The following is an 18306-nucleotide window of genomic DNA, read 5'->3' as shown; positions in this document are numbered from 1 at the left end:
TGTAACTGGGTTACCTGTCTGGACACGTCCCTCTGCTGACTGCCCCTGTGGCTCCTCCCACAGACCCCTGAATAAAGGTGATTTTGCCTTGCCTTGCTTTGCTTCCTCCTCAGTCCAGGGGCAGACACTCAGCATGCTGGAAGTCACATTTTACTGCGAATAAAAGTTTTTCAGTATTTACCCTACTTCCAGTCTTTTTGGAATTATTGATGGTGCATCACCACTCTCTCCACTCTTTTACACTTTAAATATCTGAAGAAACTTTTGGTATCTTCTTTTATACAGCTGTCCCCCACTTTTCGAATGTTTACTTTACGAAACCTCACTGTTACGAAAGACCTACATTAGTACCCTCTTTTCGCTTTCAGAAGGTGTTTTCATTGTTACGAAGAAAGGCAGTGCGCGATAAAAGGCAGCGCGCGCCCCGAGCAACTGCTCTCCCCCCAGATTCGGAACGGCATTGCTTAAACACGTTGCATTGAGCAGCCGTTAGCAAGATGAGTCCTAAGGTGTTGGAAAAGCCTGAAAGAGCTCATAAGGGTGTTACATTTAGCATAAAACTAGACATAATTAAGCATTTCCATCGTGGTGAACGAAGTAAGGACAAAGTGAGTTTGGCTTGTGGAAGCTGATGAAGATGATGTTGAATAGGTTTTGGCATCCCATGACCAAGATCTGATAGCTGAAGAGCTGATGCACTTGGAAGAGGAAAGGATAATCATCGAAACCGAATGCAGTAGCGAAAGTGAAGCAACTGCATGAGATTTTCGCGGCAATGATAAAGTACAACTTTAATTTTGAAAGGGTACGTAGGTTTAGGGGATATTTTCAGGATGGTTTGAGTGCTTGCAAAGAACTATATGATAGAAAAATGTGAGAGGCTCAGCAGTCAAGCAAGCCTTTCAAATCAGCCACAGCAGAGGACGAACCTCGACCTTCGACATCGAGGCGGGCAGTCATAGGAGAAGATGAACTGCCTGCTCTGATCGACGATGAGATGACACCCCCGTGTCCCACCACCCCAACCCCCGGGCCCCGGACAGATACTGTACCGATTCGCGGAGAATGCAGCGGTAGCCGGGAGGCACACAGCACATCTTTAAGAAAAAAGCCGAAACAAACATGCTAATTAATTAGGTGCTGCCCAGCACGTAATTGTCGGCCCAGATCAGTGCCGATTGCTGATTGCATCGTCTCTGATCTGGGCCGACAATTACGTGTCGGGCGGCACCTAATTAATTAGCATGTTTGTTTCGTATTTTTTCTTAAAGATGTGCTGTGTGCTTTCCGGCTACCGTTGTACCCCTGCATGCTTTGCGGCAATGTATCGGTCGTCGGCCCGGAGGGTAGGGGCCACTGCATCACCCCAGCCTGCTTCAACTCAGTCTAACACGCCATCATCAGTGTGCTCGACACTGAACCAATTCTGGTAAGTGATACTACACTGTACATACATTATTTCTACTTTATATCGGCTGTGTATTTTTAAGTGTTATTTGGTTATTTTGGCAGCTTCATAGTTTAAAGGTTACTGGAGAGAGTGTTTTTGCTAACAGCGCTTGTGTGAGATTTTCGCTACGGAGATCTGTGCAGGTAATCGTTGTAGAGAAGTATTTCTACTTTATATAGGCTGTGTATTTATCATATAATTTCTGCTTTTACTATATGTTACTGTTATTTTAAGTTTTAAGTGTTATTTAGCATGATTTGGTACATTATTTTTGAGTCTGCGAACGCTCACAAATTTTTCCCATATAAATATTGCTTCTTCGCTTTACGACATTCTGGCTTACAAACCGTTTCATAGGATCGCTCTACCTTCAGATGGCGGGGGAAACCTGTATTATTGGCTTGCTTACTTTCGTATTCCATCTTTACCTTCTTAATTACTTTTTCAGTTGCCTTCTGTTGGCTTTTAAAAGCTTCCCAATCCTCTAACTTCCCACTAACTTTTGCTCTATTATATGCCTTCCCTTTGGCTTTTATGTTGGCTTTGACATCCCTTGTTACCCATGTTTGTGTCATCTTTCCTTGAGGATACTTTTTCTTCTTTAAGATGTATATATCCTGTGCCTTCTGAATTGCTTCCAGAAATTCCAGCCACTGTTGCTCTGCTGTCATCCCTGCCAGTGTTCTTTTCCAATCAATTCTGGCCAACTCCTCTCTCATGCCTCTGTAATCCAACTTTAGCTTCTACTTCTCAAATTTCAGGGTGAATTCATTCACATAATGATTACCACCCCCAAAGGGTTCTTTAACCTTATGGTCTCTAATCAGTTCTGTTCATTGCACAACACCCAATCCAGAATAGTTAGCTCAACCACGAGATGCTCTAAAAAACCATCTCGTTGGCACTCTGGAAATTTCCTCTTCTGTAATCCAGCACCAACCTGATTTTCCCAATCTACCTGCAATTGAAGTCCCCTATGATTACTGTAACCTTGCCCTTTTGGCATGCATTTTCTCTCTTCCTTTGCATTTTGTCAGCCACATCCTTAGTACTGTTTGAGGGTCTGTATATAACCCCTATGAGGGTCTTTTTACTCTTGCAGTTCCTTAGCTCTTTCCACAATGAGTCAACACCTTCTGATCTGATGTCACCTCTTTCTAATGACTTGATTTCATTTTTCACCAACAGAGTAGTGCTGTCTCACTTGCCTTACTGCCTATCCTTTGTATCCTTATGTATCCTTTCTGTGTATCTTTGGACATTATGGTCCCAGCTATAATTTTTCAGCTATAATTCAGTGATGCCTTCAGCATCATATCTGCCAATCTGCTTCTGTGATGCAAGTTTATCCACCTTATTCCTTATACTGCGCCCATTCAAATATTACACCTTCAGTACTGTATTCTCCCTTTTCAATGTTGTCTGCCTTTTACATTGTAACTCATTCTGTTTACTGCTATTTTGCCCCATCACAGCCTCTTCTCACTACACATTCTTCTGTTTGTAAACCATATACCTCCTCTTTAGCACTACCATACTTCCTGCATTGAAATATTGTCAGCTCAGGACACCAGTCGCTCCATGCTCAACGTTTTGATTCCTAACTTTGTCTGAGGTCTTAACAACATTTCTAACTTTGTCTGAAGTCTTACCAACATTGAGGTCTCCACAACCTCTCCACTTACTCTTCTGGCACTCTGATTCCCATGCCCCTGAGACTCTAGTTTAAACACCACCATGCAGCGTTATCAAACCTTCCAGCTAGGATATTAGTTCCCCTCCAGTTCATGTGCTAACTCTCCCTTCTGTACAGATCCCACCTCCCCTGGAAGAGCACCCAATGATTCAAAAATCATGCCCCCCTCCTACACCAACTCCTTGGCCATATATTAAGCTGTACTTTGACCCTCACTATCACGTGACATGGGTAGCAATCCTGAGCTCACAACCCTGGAGGTCCTGCCCTTCAACTTAGCACCTAAGTCCGTGAACTCTATGCAGAACCTTGTCACTCATCCTCCCCTGTGTCATTGGTACCTACATGGACCGGAATTTTTGGCTGTTCACCTTCCCACTTAAGAACGCTGAGGACTTGATCGAAGATATCCCCGTTCAACTTTAAATATACACAATGATTTGGGCTCCATAGCCATCTGTGGCAATGAATTCCACAGATTCACTACCCATCGGCTAAAGAAATTCCTTCTCTTCTCTGTTATGAATGAACATCCCTTTATTCCGAGGCTGTGCCCTCTGTTCCAAGACTCCCCCAATAGGAAACTTCCTCTCCACATCTACTCTATCTAAGCCCCCCCCCCCACCCATTCTTCTAAACTTCAGTTCCTAAATGCTTCTCATCCATTAAACCATTCATTTCAGAATAATTCTCATGAGCCTCCTCTGGAACCTCTCCAATGCCAACACATCCTTTCTTAGATAAGGTACTGATAGTAGGTGATTTCAACAAAGATTGTTGTAACAGGTGACTTTAACTTCCCAGATAATGACTGGGACTCCCATACTGTAAAAAGGACTGGAGGGGAAAGAGCTTGTCAAATGTGTTCAGCAAAATTTCCTTAATCAGTACATAAAAGTCCCAGCTAGAGAGTGTGATACTAGATCTCCTACTATGCAAGGTAATTATGGAAAAGAATAGGTCTGGTCCTCTGGTTGATATTCTAAATTAGAGAAAGGCTCAATTTTGATGATATCAGATACAATGTGGCAAGTGTGAACTGGGTAAGGTTATTTACTGGCAAAGGCCTTCAAAACTGAAATTTTGAGAGTACAGAGTTCTTATGTACCTGTCAGAATAGAGATAAGGGTAACAAATTTATGGAATCTTGGTTATTGAGAGATATCAAGAAAAAAGAGATACATAACAGATATAGGCAGGCAGGAACTAACTTATTCCACATAATGTGCATAAAGAGTCATTTACTTGAACTGATAAACTGATCCTGACATGAAATGTTGACATTTCTCTTTCCCCAGGTGTGACCTGACACAGCCCAGGTTTGACCCAGGTCTCACATGCAATGTGTGACCATGTGGGAGGTCCCCATGTGCTCTGCTTTGCCCTCCCATTCTAAGGCTGCGCTGGAAGGTTAACTGATTATTGTAACTGCCAGATCCAGTGATCTTGCAATCCAGTGGTTTGGAAGTCAAGGTCTGAATTGTGTTGCTTACAGACATTTATCAGGATTTTTCGAGAACAGGGAATGAACTAGGAAAAATAGAAAGACAAAGAAATCATGTTTTTTTCATACTCAGACAATAAAGGTAACAACATTCCAGTAATAAAAATTAACTTATAAAGCAGTTTGATACCTGCTGCAGGAAAGCTAAGAAGCTTCTAGAAAAATACAGAATCAGCTACAAATACTTCAAAATTCACTAAACAATTTATATAATCATGCATGTGTGATTATACAAAAATGGCTGAGTTAAATGCCTTTGCTTGGCCCAAGTTTTTATTTAAATATATTGCTGGGTGATCACATTTGCAAAATCCAAATGGATCAGATTACTAATGATTGTCAGGAACAGAACCTTGTTCTAACCTGGAGAGGACATGTACTTACTTAAATTTAATTTTCTCAGCTATCGTGGTATGATTCAATCCCATATCTCCGAGTCCAGGCTGCTGGTGGACACGCTGAGGGCCAATTCGAGCTGAGAATGAAAATCCCAATGAAGGAAAAAAGAGGTGCAAAGCAGAGTGCATTGTATTTGAATTGAACTGTGCACAAATTAGTAGCCAAACAGTCCATCAAAGGGAACTGATTACAGTGCTGGTAGAGAACCTGATGACACCACAGGTTAGTGCAGATTTAAGTTCTACACCCAATGAGAAGCAGCTGCTGATGAATTTTCAGATGTGTTGGAAGAGACGGGGAAGATAGATTGGAGGTACCACCTACAGCTACAGTAGGATGAGAGTAAACAGCTCGTGATACAGCCTCCAAGATATTGCACAGCATTTACGAAAGACAAAGTTGTGTTTGTAAGTTTGATGGAAACAGGATAATTGTGTCTGCAGACATCTAGGTACCTTGGGTATTAAATTCAAAGTACATTTATTAGTATAAAAGTAATAAATGTACATTTAAAAGTACATTTACACATATAAAATTCTGAAGGGATTGGACAGGCTAGATACAGGAAGATTGTTCCCGATGTTGGGGAAGTCCAGAACGAGGGGTCACAGTTTAAGGATAAATGGGAAGCCTATTAGGACTGAGATGAGGAAAAACTTCTTCACACAGAGAGTGGTGAATCTGTGGAATTCTCTGCCACAGGAAACAGTTGAGGCCAGTTCATTGGCTATATTTAAGAGGGAGTTAGATATGGCCCTTGTGGCTAAAGGGATCGGGGGTATGTAGAGAAGGCAGGTACAGGGTTCTGAGTTGGATGATCAGCCATGATCATACCGGATGGCGGTGCAGGCTCGAAGGGCCGAATGGCCTACTCCTGCACCTATTTTCTATGTTTCTATGTTTCTATGTAAAGCATGTATACTATATACAACCTTCCAGAAACCATGGAAATGTAGGGAAGCCAGGCAATAGTGACAGATTCCTCAACAGTATACATCCAAACATACAATTTCTAATGGAGAAAGAGAAGAATGGTTTCCTCCCATTCCTGGACATTCTAATACAATGCAGACTGGGTCGTAGCCTCAGATGGTGGTCTATCAGTAATTCACTCACACAGACTTACACCTCAGCAACAACAGCCACAATCATGGCTCCCAATGTAGAGTGGTTCTCTCTAGTTTGGTTAACCATGTGAAAACTACTTTGGTCCCGGAGAGTCTCCCCAAGGAAATAAGATGATTATGCGTGACACTCCTACAGAATGGCTGCAAGGTAAAGGAAGTCAACAGGGCCCTTAACAGGGCTGACAGAAAACCAAGCAACCCAACAATGAGGAGGAACCTTTTGCTACTGCCTGTCTTCTCTGTATTTCCACGGCTTCTGGAAGGATCGCCAGGATCCTGAAGAAATAGATTAGATTAGATTATGAGGACACGCAGTCCTCTTTCATTGTCATTTAGTAACGCATGCATTAATAAATAATACAATGTTCGTCTAGAATGATATCACAGAAACTCAAGGCAAACCGACTGAAAAACTGACAAAAAACACATAATTATAACATATAGTTACTACAGTGCAGAGCAATATCGTAATTTGATTAAGAACAGACCATGGGCACGGTAAAAAAAGTCTCAAAGTCTCTCAAAACTCCCATCATCTCACGCAGACGGTAGAAGGAAGAAAAAAAACTCTTCCTGCCATGAACCTCCAGCGCCGCAAACTTGCCGATGCAGCACCCTGGAAGCACCCGACCACAGCTGACTCTTAAGTCCGTCTGAAAACTTCGAGCCTCCGACCAGCCCTCCGACACCGATGCACCGAGCACCATCTCTGCCGAGCGCTTCGACCCCGGCCCCGGAAACAGGCAATAGGCAAAGCCGAGGATTTGGGGCCTTCTCCTCCAGAGATTCTCGATCGCACAGTAGCAGTGGCAGTGAAGCAGGCATTTCAGAAGTTTCTCCAGATGTTCCTCCGTGCTTCTCACGGCTGTCTCCAGCAAATCAGGCTTGTGCACGGCATCCTAGTTCACAAATACGATATCATTTCAGAGCGGCCGTGCGCACTGCGTCGCGCCGCTATCTTCTCCTCCCTTCCCCCTGAACTAATACTGAACTAATACCATCCACAAACCCGTAAAGAATCTCAAGTCACATCTTATGCGGGTCAATGATGACCTAGGACTTAGGTCAGCTGGCACTAACAAGATTCCTTGTGAATGCAGAGCAGCGTACGTAGGCCAGCCAAGACACACAGTGGAAACCCGCATCAAGGCGGTCAGGAGATGCATTTGTTTGGGTTACTCAGAGAAATCAGCAGTAGCAGAACACTGCATTCAGAATGGCCATCGGATTGACTTTGACGGCACAAAACTATTGTGCCACGCCAATGGCTTTTGGAACAGCCGAGTAAAGGAAACTATTGAAATAAAATTCAAGAAAAAGAATTTTAACAAAGACAATGGTCTCGCTCTAAGAACTGGAATTCGATTATAGACAAGGTGGGAAAGCAGAAACCTGATTGGATGAGGACTAACCAATCAGGAGGGACGGAAAATGGGATTATAAATACCACCAGTTTAGAGATATCCAGGCACATCCCTCAAGTTGATAGCAGAGTTTGTCATTGATTATAATTGATACCTGAACCCAGCTTAAAACCTGAAAAAAAATTATTTGTCATATACACCAGGAAAACACTAAGTCCTTTTTTGTCTTAGAATAGTTTATAAGCTTGGTGCAACATCGTGAGCCAAAGTTATTGTACTGAGTTTTACTGCTCTATGTTCTTAAGACTATTGAGAGTAAATTGGCTGTAAGCAATGTTTGCTTTTAAGGTGTGCACGTGTGCACACAAAGGAATTTAAACTGTGCACAAAAGGCTGTCACCCTTCACCTCATCGACATGTTAAGTATAATTCATGATGGTACACAATCACATTTCCTTTTCTGATTTCTGATGTGGATGGTGTTGACAACGTGAAGTTTCAAGATTCAAGATTCAAGATTCAAAAAACTTTATTGTCGTTCTAACCGTACATCAGCTCTGCAGGGCAGAATGAGACAGCGTTTCTCAGGAGCAGTGCAATCTTAAAATAACAAACGCAACACTAAATAATAAACATAACAATAAATAGTAAAGCACAACAGCCACATGTCAGTTAAAATCAAGTTATAAGTGTCCAGTGCAAGTTAAAAGTGTCCAAAGCAGAGTCAGATGGAGCAGCTATTTAGCAGTCTTATTGCCTGTGGGAGGAAGCTGTTCAGTAGCCTTGTGGTTTTAGTTTTGATGCTCCTGTAACGTTTGCCTGATGGCAGAAGAACAAACAGTTCATGGAGAGGGTATGAGGGGTCTTTAATGATGTATTATGTCTTCTGGAGGCGTCGACTCTGAAAGAGGTCTTGGACTGAAGGTAGAGAGACCCCAATAACCTTCTCTGCTCCCCTAACCACCCTCTGCAAGGCTTTTTTGTCAACAGCACTGCAGCTGGAGTACCAGGTTGTGATGCAAAAGGTCAGCACACTATCAACCACGCCTCTGTAGAATGTAGTTAAGATGTTAGTGGGGAGTGATGCTTGTTTAAGCTTCCTCAGAAAGTGCAATCTCTGCTGGGCCCGTTTCACAATCCCAGTGGTGTTCCTGGACCAGGTGAGATTGTCCGAGATCTGCACCCCAAGGAACTTGATGTTTTCCACTCTCTCCACTGTGGAGCCGCTGATGCTGAGGGGTGTGTGCTCAGGCTGAGACCGTCTGAAATCGACGATCATCTCCTTGGTATTGATGACATTAAGCATCAAGTTGTTATCCCTGCACCAGCTCTCTAGGTGTTTGACCTCCTCCCTGTACATTGTTTCATCATTTTTGCTGATAAGCCCCACCACTGTGGTATCATCTGCAAATTTAATGATCAGGTTCTCCTTGAATCTAGCTGCATAGTCATGTGTTAGCAGTGTAAACAGCAATGGGCTAAGCACACAGCCTTGTGGGGATCCGGTGCTCAGTGTGATGGAGTCAGAGATGTTCCTGCCAACACGGACTGACTGTGGTCTCTCTGTCAAGAAATCCAGAATCCAGTGACACAGCGACAGTTTGCGATAATCTTCCTGCAGATTTTAGAACTGGCCTATTTATATTGTTTTTCTTTGAAGAAATTGTTGATTCGCTATGGTGAATTCCAAAGAAGCAAAGGGCATGAAGTGCAAAAGAACTGCTAGTTCATTTAAAGTGGAATGAAACAGTCGAAACTGCTATACCAAAAGCCCATGAGGTCAGCAACGTGCAGCTGTGATAAATATCTTTATCCAATACAGATTTGGTGTTACCTGCAAGCATTGTCGCGATGCAAAAGTTGTAAGCGGAAAGAAGAGGAGTGATATTTGGAGACTTGACTTTTTGAAGTGTCATTTAGCAAGTAAATCGCATATGGATGATGCATTAAAACTCTAGTGCAAAAATCCCTCATTACCTGCTACAGGCTTGTAGTGCATGTTTTTTGAGAGTGCAGATGAACAAGACTGAAAATGATCAAACCCAGAAGAGACCAAAGTTCTTATTGACAGCGTTTTGCTAGCTGTTAAAATGAATACCTCTATATATAAAATTCAGTGTGCACATGCTCTCACTGGGCAAAAAATTGCACAGCACAATATTTCTGTGCACACTGGTCATTACAAATTAGAGGGAACATTGGCTGCGAGATCTCTATCCTTTACTTTCAAAAAATAAACAGTTCTTCCTTTCTCAGTTTTTTAGAGATCAATTTAAAATTGATATAAACGTAACTAACAACAGCATTTCTAGGACGAGGGAGATGTCTTTATTTTTTAAAGAAAGGGGCTTCCCTTCCTGCACTATCAACTCTGCTCTTAAACGCATCTCCCCCATTTCACGTACATCTGCTCTCACTCCATCCTCCCACCACCCCACTAGGAATAGGGTTCCCCTGGTCCTCACCTACCACCCCACCAGCCTCCGGGTCCAACATATTATTCTCCGTAACTTCCGCCACCTCCAACGGGATCCCACCACTAAGCACATCTTTCCCTCCCCCCCTCTCTCTGCATTCCGCAGGGATCACTCCCTACACAACTCCCTTGTCCATTCGTTCCCCCCATCCCTCCCCACTGATCTCCCTCCTGGCACTTATCCGTGTAAGCGGAACAAGTGCTACACATGCCCTTACACTTCCTCCCTTACCACCATTCAGGGCCCCAAACAGTCCTTCCAGGTGAGGCATCACTTCACCTGTGAGTCGACTGGGGTGATATACTGCGTCCGGTGCTCCCGATGTGGCCTTTTATATATTGGTGAGACCCGACGCAGACTGGGAGACCGCTTTGCTGAACATCTACGCTCTGTCCACCAGAGAAAGCAGGATCTCCCAGTGGCCACACATTTTAATTCCACATCCCATTCCCATTCTGACATGTCTATCCACGGCCTCCTCTACTGTAAAGATGAAGCCACACTCAGGTTGGAGGAACAACACCTTATATTCCGTCAGGGTAGCCTCCGACCTGATGGCATGAACATTGACTTCTCTAACTTCCGCTAAGGCCCCACCTCCCCCTCCTACCCCATCTGTTACTCATTTTTATGCACACATTCTTTCTTTCACTCTCCTTTTTCTCCCTCCCTCTGAATATACCTCTTGCCCATCCTCTGGGTCACCCCCCCCCCGTCTTTCTTCCCGGACCTTCTGTCCCATGATCCTCTCGTATCCCCTTTTGCCTATCACCTGTCCAGCTCTCGGCTCTATCCCTCCCCCTCCTGTCTTCTCCTATCATTTTGCATCTCCCCCTCCCCCTCCAGCTTTCAAATCCCTTACTCACTCTTCCTTCAGTTAGTCCTGACGAAGGGTCTCGGCCTGAAACATCGATTGCGCCTCTTCCTATAGATGCTGCTTGGCCTGCTGCGTTCACCAGCAACTTTGATGTATGTTGCTTAACAACAGCATTGTTCATCATAGATTGTGAAAACTGTACTATTTCAAATAATTGGACAGAAGTATTTATTGAAATGCTGGAAGAGATGTTATGCAGTAACTCCCCAGTGTATTTCATAGGAACATAGAAACATAGAAAACCTACAGCATAATACAAGCCCTTCGGCCCACAAAGTTGTGCCAAACATGTCCCTACCTTAGAAATTACTAGGCTTACACATAGACCTCTATTTTTCTAAGCTCCATGTACCTATCTAAAATTCCCTTAAAAGACCCTATTGTATCTGCCTCCACCACTGTTGCCGGCAGCCCATTCCACACACTCACTACTCGCTGAGTAAAAAACTTACCCCTGACATCTCCTCTGTACCTACTCCCCAGCACCTTAAACCTGTGACCTCTTGTGGCAACCATTTCAGCCCTGGAATGAAGCCTATGACTATCCACATAATCAATGCCTCTCATCATCTTGTACACCTCTATCAGGTCACCTCTCATCCTCCGTCGCTCCAAGGAGAAAAGGCCGAGTTCACTCAACCTGTTTTCATAAGGCATGCTCCCCAATCCAGACAACATCCTTGTAAATCTCCTCTGCACCACATTTCCACATCCGTCCTGTTGTGAAGCAACCAGAACTGAGCACAGTACTCCAAGTGGGGTCTGACCAGGGTCCTATATAGCTGCAACATTACCTCTTGGCTCCTGAATTCAATCCCACGATTGATGAAGGCCAATACACCGTATGCCTTCTTAACCACAGAGTCAACCTGCACAGCTGCTTTGTGCGTCCTATGGACTTGGACCCCAAGATCCCTCTGATCCTCCACACTGCCAAGAGTCTTACCATTAATACTATATTCTGCCATCGTATTTGACCTACCAAAATGAACCACTTATCTGGGTTGAACTCCATCTACCACTTCTCAGCCCAGTTTTGCATCCTATCAATGTCCCACTGTAACCTCTGACAGCCCTCCATACTATCCACAACACCTCCAACCTTTGTGTCATCAGCAAACTTACTAATCCATCCCTCCACTTCCTCATCCAGGTGGTTTCACTCAAACAAAATTGGACCAAGTCTGGAGGAATTCCTCCACTCATGATTTAAAATTAACAGCAACGGTTTGTTAGTTTTCGTTAGTGTTAGCCATGTAATCTTACCACAATTACATAAAGTAATTTAAAAGTCTCTGCCAACTGTTCTAATTATCAGCTAGAAGCATAACGGAATAAAAAAAAAGACACACAGGAACAGGCCCTTTGACCCTTAAGGGTTATGCTAACCATCAATCTCTCATTTACACTTATCCTATTCAGTGCTGTGCAAAATGTCTGAGGCACATGTACAGCAGACAACTAGGGAACTAAGAATTTTGCACAGTACTAAGCTTGTCAACGTGAAGCGGAGAGTGAGTTTGAAAATCTGACAGGAACAAAGGATGTTGGGAATGGCAAGAGTGGAGCTCCACTGAAGGGGTGTGGGACAGTTGAGTGAGAAGGAGTACCAGGGTGGTGAGAGGCACAGCTGCAGACATACCCAGCCCTGAGCCACCAGGCCAAGTCAGTTGATTTCAAGCAATTGGTTTATTGATCACTAAACAGTGTCTCCCTTTCCCTCTCCCTGTCCCATTCCTACTCTCAGTTTGTAGTAGAGACCCATATCAGAATTAGTTTATCATCATGGAGGGCTATGGTCCCAATGCAAGTTGAAGGGTGTAGGTAGTTTAAATGGTTTGGCATAGACTAGATGGGCCAAAGGGGCTTTTTCAGTGCTGTACTGTATAGCTACTGTATAATATGGAACTACTTTATGGTGTAGGGACACGTCATTGCATGCGCCATTAGGCACATATTGAGCATGTGTTATTAGACGCATATTGATCTGTACGTGTGTGTTCAGTTCGGTTTCAGTCAGTAAACAACCCTGTTAACTTAGCTCCCATCTCCAGGGTTTTTATTTATAGTTTTGTTGTGTAATCTGGCCACATACACAACAAATTGGCGACGAGGTTAATGAAACTACATCGTATCAGAACGCTGTGTTTTAATTGATAACGACACTCGGAAGAAGAGCACAAGGTACGAGACAAGGCAGAGTGAGGTTGCGAGGTTGAAAGGAAATGGAAGCACAGCCGCAGGTCAGGAACGTCAGGAGACCAAGAGACACAGTCGGAGCCACAGCACGGCCAGCTGAGACCACAGCGGCGCTGACCCCCAGGGGCTGAGGGTCTGCCTGCCCTAGAAGGGAGATACAAAGAAGTGACACACACATCTAGATGGAGTGCACTCATAGTGCTAGCAAAAAGGACACTTGAGTCGAAAAGGAAAATGAGGGGAGAATGGGGCTTAATAACATAACAAAGATGGCGACGATTGGAACGATTACAGCATTTGATACTGGCATTGAAGACTGGGCAACTTACATTGAAAGAGTGGAGTTATATTGTGAGGCTAATGGTGTTGATGAAAAGAAAGCCAGCGTCTTAATCAGTATTATGGAAGCAAAAACATACGGGCTGCTACGGAGCTTGTTAACCCCTGAAAAGCCAGCTGACAAAACGTTCAAGCAAATAGTAGCCACCCTCCAACAGCACTTAAACCCCAAACCACTGGTTATTGCTGAAAGATTTAAATTTCACAATCGGAATCAGAGCAAAAGTGAAAGCATTCCTGAATATTGTACTGAATTGCGCAAATTATCAGAACATTGTCAATTTGGAGCTGGTCTATCGGACACATTGAGGGACAGCTTAGTGTGTGGCATGCACTGTGAAACCACACAGAAGAAGCTTCTGTGTGAAAGAGACCTTACATTTGAGAAGGCACTGAACATTGCAATATCAATGGAAACAGCCGCACGAGATGCTTCCGAGATACAACAAAAATCTCTGGAATATGCTACAAATAAAATGTCACTGAACGGAAATGAAGGAAAGAAATGTTACCATTGTGAGAACAGGTCACATGACCCAGATGACTGATGGTTTAAAGACAAAGAATGCAGAAACTGTGGCAAACAGGGCCACACTGGCAGAGTATGCAAAGCTAGTAAACAGCAGAAAAAGGTCAAAATACAGAGAAACAAGAAACCCCAGAAAGGAAAGTACAACAAGGTACACAAAATGAATGAAGGCAGTTCTGATGAAAACAAATCTGATGAAAGTGAATTGTCTTGTCTGCAACTTCACAACATGAAAGAGACAAATGATCAAAGAGTAATATGGATCACTCCACAAGTGGTGGGCGTGAGACTGAAAATGGCGTTGGTCACAGGCTCAGCTTTAACAGTGATCTCTGTACACGACTACAAATGACTGTTTATTCAAATACCTCTGAAACGAACTAAGCTACTGCTAGAAACTTACACAGGACAGAAAGCGCATCCCAAGGTACTTTGCACTATATATGGTCAGGTCTTCTGGTCCTCATTGGTATCTTCCTGAATGGTGGCATCTGTTAGTCTCGCGAGACCATGGATCTGTGCCTGGAAAGTCTTGCTTCAGTCTGTGTTAGAGCAGCGTCTGTTGTGGCTGTGGAGGCCCACACGGGAGTGACAGTCTCGGCTGCAGCGACTGCACTTGAAGGCGCTGTCGTCCAGTGTTGTCTTGGTGCTGTTTTTCCGACGAGTGCGCTTTTCTTCAGCAGCAAGCCTCAGCTTCTCCTCTCCTCTTTTTAGACCTCTGCGTAGTTCCAGCCTCCAGTGAGAGTGATCGCTTGCGATGTCCTCCCACCTCTCGACGTTCATTTTCAGTGACTCCATGTCTTTCTTGCAAACACCTCTGAAACGAAGATGGGGCTGCCCTTGTGCTCTCTCGCCGGAGGCCAGTTCCCCGTACAGCAGGTCCTTCGGGATCCTCCCGTCATGCGGTGTACGTGGCCCAGCCAGCGGAGACGGCATTGTTGGAGCAGGGTGAAGAGGCTGGGTATCTGGGCGCAGGCCAGGACTTCATTGTTGGTGACTCGGTCAGTCCACGTGATGTCCAGGATGCATCTCAGGCTGAGAAGGTGGAAGGCGTTGAGACGGCGCTCTTGTCTGTAATATAGGCTCCAGGTCTCGCTGTCGTAAAGCAGTTTGCTGAGGACGCAGGCCCTGTAGACTGCAACCTTGGTGTGCATCGTCACCTTTCTGTTCTCCCAGACTCTCTTTTTCAGCCTGGCGAATGCTCAGGCTGCTTGTCCAATCCGTCTATTGATCTCGGGGTCTAGGGAGAGGCTGTCCGTGATGGTGGAGCCAAGGTATGTAAATTCATGAACTACTCTCCAGCTCATAGTTGTTGATGGTAATGGCGGGGGGTGCTCAACGCCTTGGCCCAACACGTTGGTCTTCTTCAGGCTGATGGTCAAGCTGAAGTCCTGGCAGGTTCTTGAGAAGCTGTCCATGAGGCATTGCAGTTGCTCTTCAGAGTGTGTTGCCAGTGCCACATCGTCTGCAAACAACACGTCCCTGATGAGCACTTCATGAACCTTGGTTTTTGCCCTCAGCGGGGACAGACTGATGTGGTCCGATCTGGTGTGGAAGTAGACACCATCAGTTGATGTTCCAAAGGTGTGCTTCAGCATGACTGTGATGAAGATGCCAAACATGGTGGAGGCAAGCACACAGCCCTGCTTCACACTGCAGCGGATGTTGAAGACCTCCGAAGAAGAGCCATCGAACTGAACGTTCCTGAATATTTACAGCAAAAACAAGGACATAATTAGGCTGCCTTCACAGACTGACATTCGGAATAAAATTCGGAAAAGGCAAATGAGACCTACTTCGGAGAGGGTGTAGAGCCCACATTGGTTTTCACTTCTGATTTGATTGGACATTGCCATCGCTGGTTGGTCTTGACAGGGCATTCTGCATAAGTGCACTTGTATCCCTACTATTAATGCAACTGATGACGAGCTGTACGATAAGAAAAATATGATCAATCAAAGCTGGAAAAAATATGAACTATACAAATGTGGCAAAAGGGAACAATGTAAAGCTTGGACTATGTTTTCCATAACTATCACAATGATTGTTTACTAATAATGTGTATAAAATTCCAGACTTTTGAATTACTGTACTTTCACTTGGTCCCTCTGCGCTTTGCCTTTGTTTGAATTCTGAGCAGTGGCCTGTGCTTTTAAACTTTTGTAAATGAAAATTTCATTTTAAAAAAAAGGTAACATGAGGGGGAACTTCTTTACTCAGAGAGTGGTTGCCGTGTGGAACGAGCTTCCAGCAGAAGTGTAGAGGCAGGTTCGATTTTGTCATTTAGTAAAAAATTAGATAGGTATATGGACAGGAAAGGAATGGAGGGTTATGGGCTGAGTGCAAGTAGATGGGACTAGATGAGAGTTAGAGTTCGACATGGACTAGATGGGCCGAGATGGCCTGTTTCCGTGCTGTAATTGTTAGATGGTTATATGGTTATAAGGGTAAGAGTAAAGCCACAATGACCTAAGGAGATAAAACAGAGCAACTGAACCTCTATGTACTGAAAAATGGAGGACCACCATTGCTGGGACATGAATGGCTCAGAAAAACCCAGCTGGATTGGCACACCATCAAGGCACTAGATGTGTCAACAAAGGAGGGCAGCTTGGCGGGGAAGATGTCCGCAGCTCTCCTCTCACCCATTGTCGACTAGTACAACGACAAGGAGGAGCTAGACAGCGTCGACGATGAGGATGAATGCATTATCCGTGGCCGTGACTCAGGTGAAGATATAGAGGATGAAAGGGAGACAGATATTGCCAATAAGCAGGATGATGAACATGACCTGGAAGTAAAATAGCAGATGTACCAGGAGAAATTGACATCTTCAAAAGATTACAGGAAGGCACTTTGCAGGAGTATCAGAAAAGGATGAAGAAACTAGGTCAAAAATACAAGAAAAGAATATGAAATGCAGAGCTTTTTCTGCAACTGGAGACAGAACAAGTGGAAAGGAATTATATTAAAGAGACAAAAGCAGCAGTGAAGGAATTTGAAGACAAAAAGATTGAGTTAGAAGAAAAGAAAATGATGATTGAGAATGAGAGGCTAACAATGGAACTCACAGGAGATTCTATGGAGGTAAAGCCAATAATGACAGGAAACTAAGGAGGAGACCTAATTACCCTGTTCCAATTACAGACAAAAGACGAAAACCTGGATCTGCGTGGTCAAATTACTTGTTAACAGATGAATAGATAATGGAAGATCTGCGAACTCTCAAAAAGCTTAAATCTCTGAAAAGACCAGCATCTCCGACTTCTCCTGAACAATCTCCTTGGGAAAGATCCATGAAAATTGGTCATCCCTTAAAAGCTCTTGGACAAAATCAATTCCATTCAAACAGAACAGCTTTTGCACAAGGTAAATCTTGAACCAATCATTTCCTCCATTGAGAATCATACACTTAATCCTTTGCAGGGAAGTTTCATTTGCACATACATATTTTGAATTCTCAGCCAATGTGTCTTGTTTTGCACAGAGAAGTAGGGAAACAGCATCAAAACAGAGGTGAATTCTGGCAACAAACTGTAAGGTTTCTATTGTTGTATTTTCACACTTGTGCTGAATGTGCGTCTGAAGGAAATCTCCCTCTGGAGCCAGGTACGCAATCTTTTCTTGCACTGTGCACAACTTGGATTTTTCATACATAAAATCCTCCAAACAATTCAGAAACAGTGCATAGAGTGCAGACACAAGAAAAGCTACAGATGCTGGAAATTCAAGCAACACACACAAAATGCTGATGGAACGCAGCAGGCCAGGCAGCATCTATAGGAAGAAGTACAGCCAACGATTTGTGTCGAGACCCTTCGTCAGGACTAACAGAACAAAGGGATAGTGAGAGATTTGAAAGTGGGAGGGGAGGGGAAGATGCAAAATGATAGGAGAAGACAGGAGGGGGAGGGATGAAGCCAAGAGCTGGGAAGTTGATTGGCAAAAGGGATACAAGGCTGGAGAAGGGGGAGTATCATGGGATGGAAGGCCTTGGAAGAAAGAAAGGGGGAGGGGAGCACCAGAGGAAGATGGAGAACAGGCAAGGAGTTATTTTGAGAGGGGAAAGAGAGAGAGAGATAGATAGAAAAATAAATAAATAAATAAATAAATAAGGTTGGGGTAAGAAGGGGAGGAGGGGCATTAACGGAAGTTAGAGAAATCAATGTTCATGCCATCAGGTTAGAGGCTACCCAACGGAATATAGGGTGTTGACAGACCTACGCTCTGTCCGCCTGAGGAAGCAGGATCTCCCAGTGGCCACACATATTAATTCCACGTCCCATTCCCATTCTGATATGTCAATCCATGGCCTCCTCTACTGTCGAGGTGAAGTCACACTCAG

Source organism: Mobula hypostoma, chromosome 1, assembly GCF_963921235.1.
Source record: "Mobula hypostoma chromosome 1, sMobHyp1.1, whole genome shotgun sequence".
In the NCBI taxonomy this organism is placed as follows: domain Eukaryota; kingdom Metazoa; phylum Chordata; class Chondrichthyes; order Myliobatiformes; family Myliobatidae; genus Mobula; species Mobula hypostoma.
Note: the sequence above shows the minus strand (reverse complement) of the source record.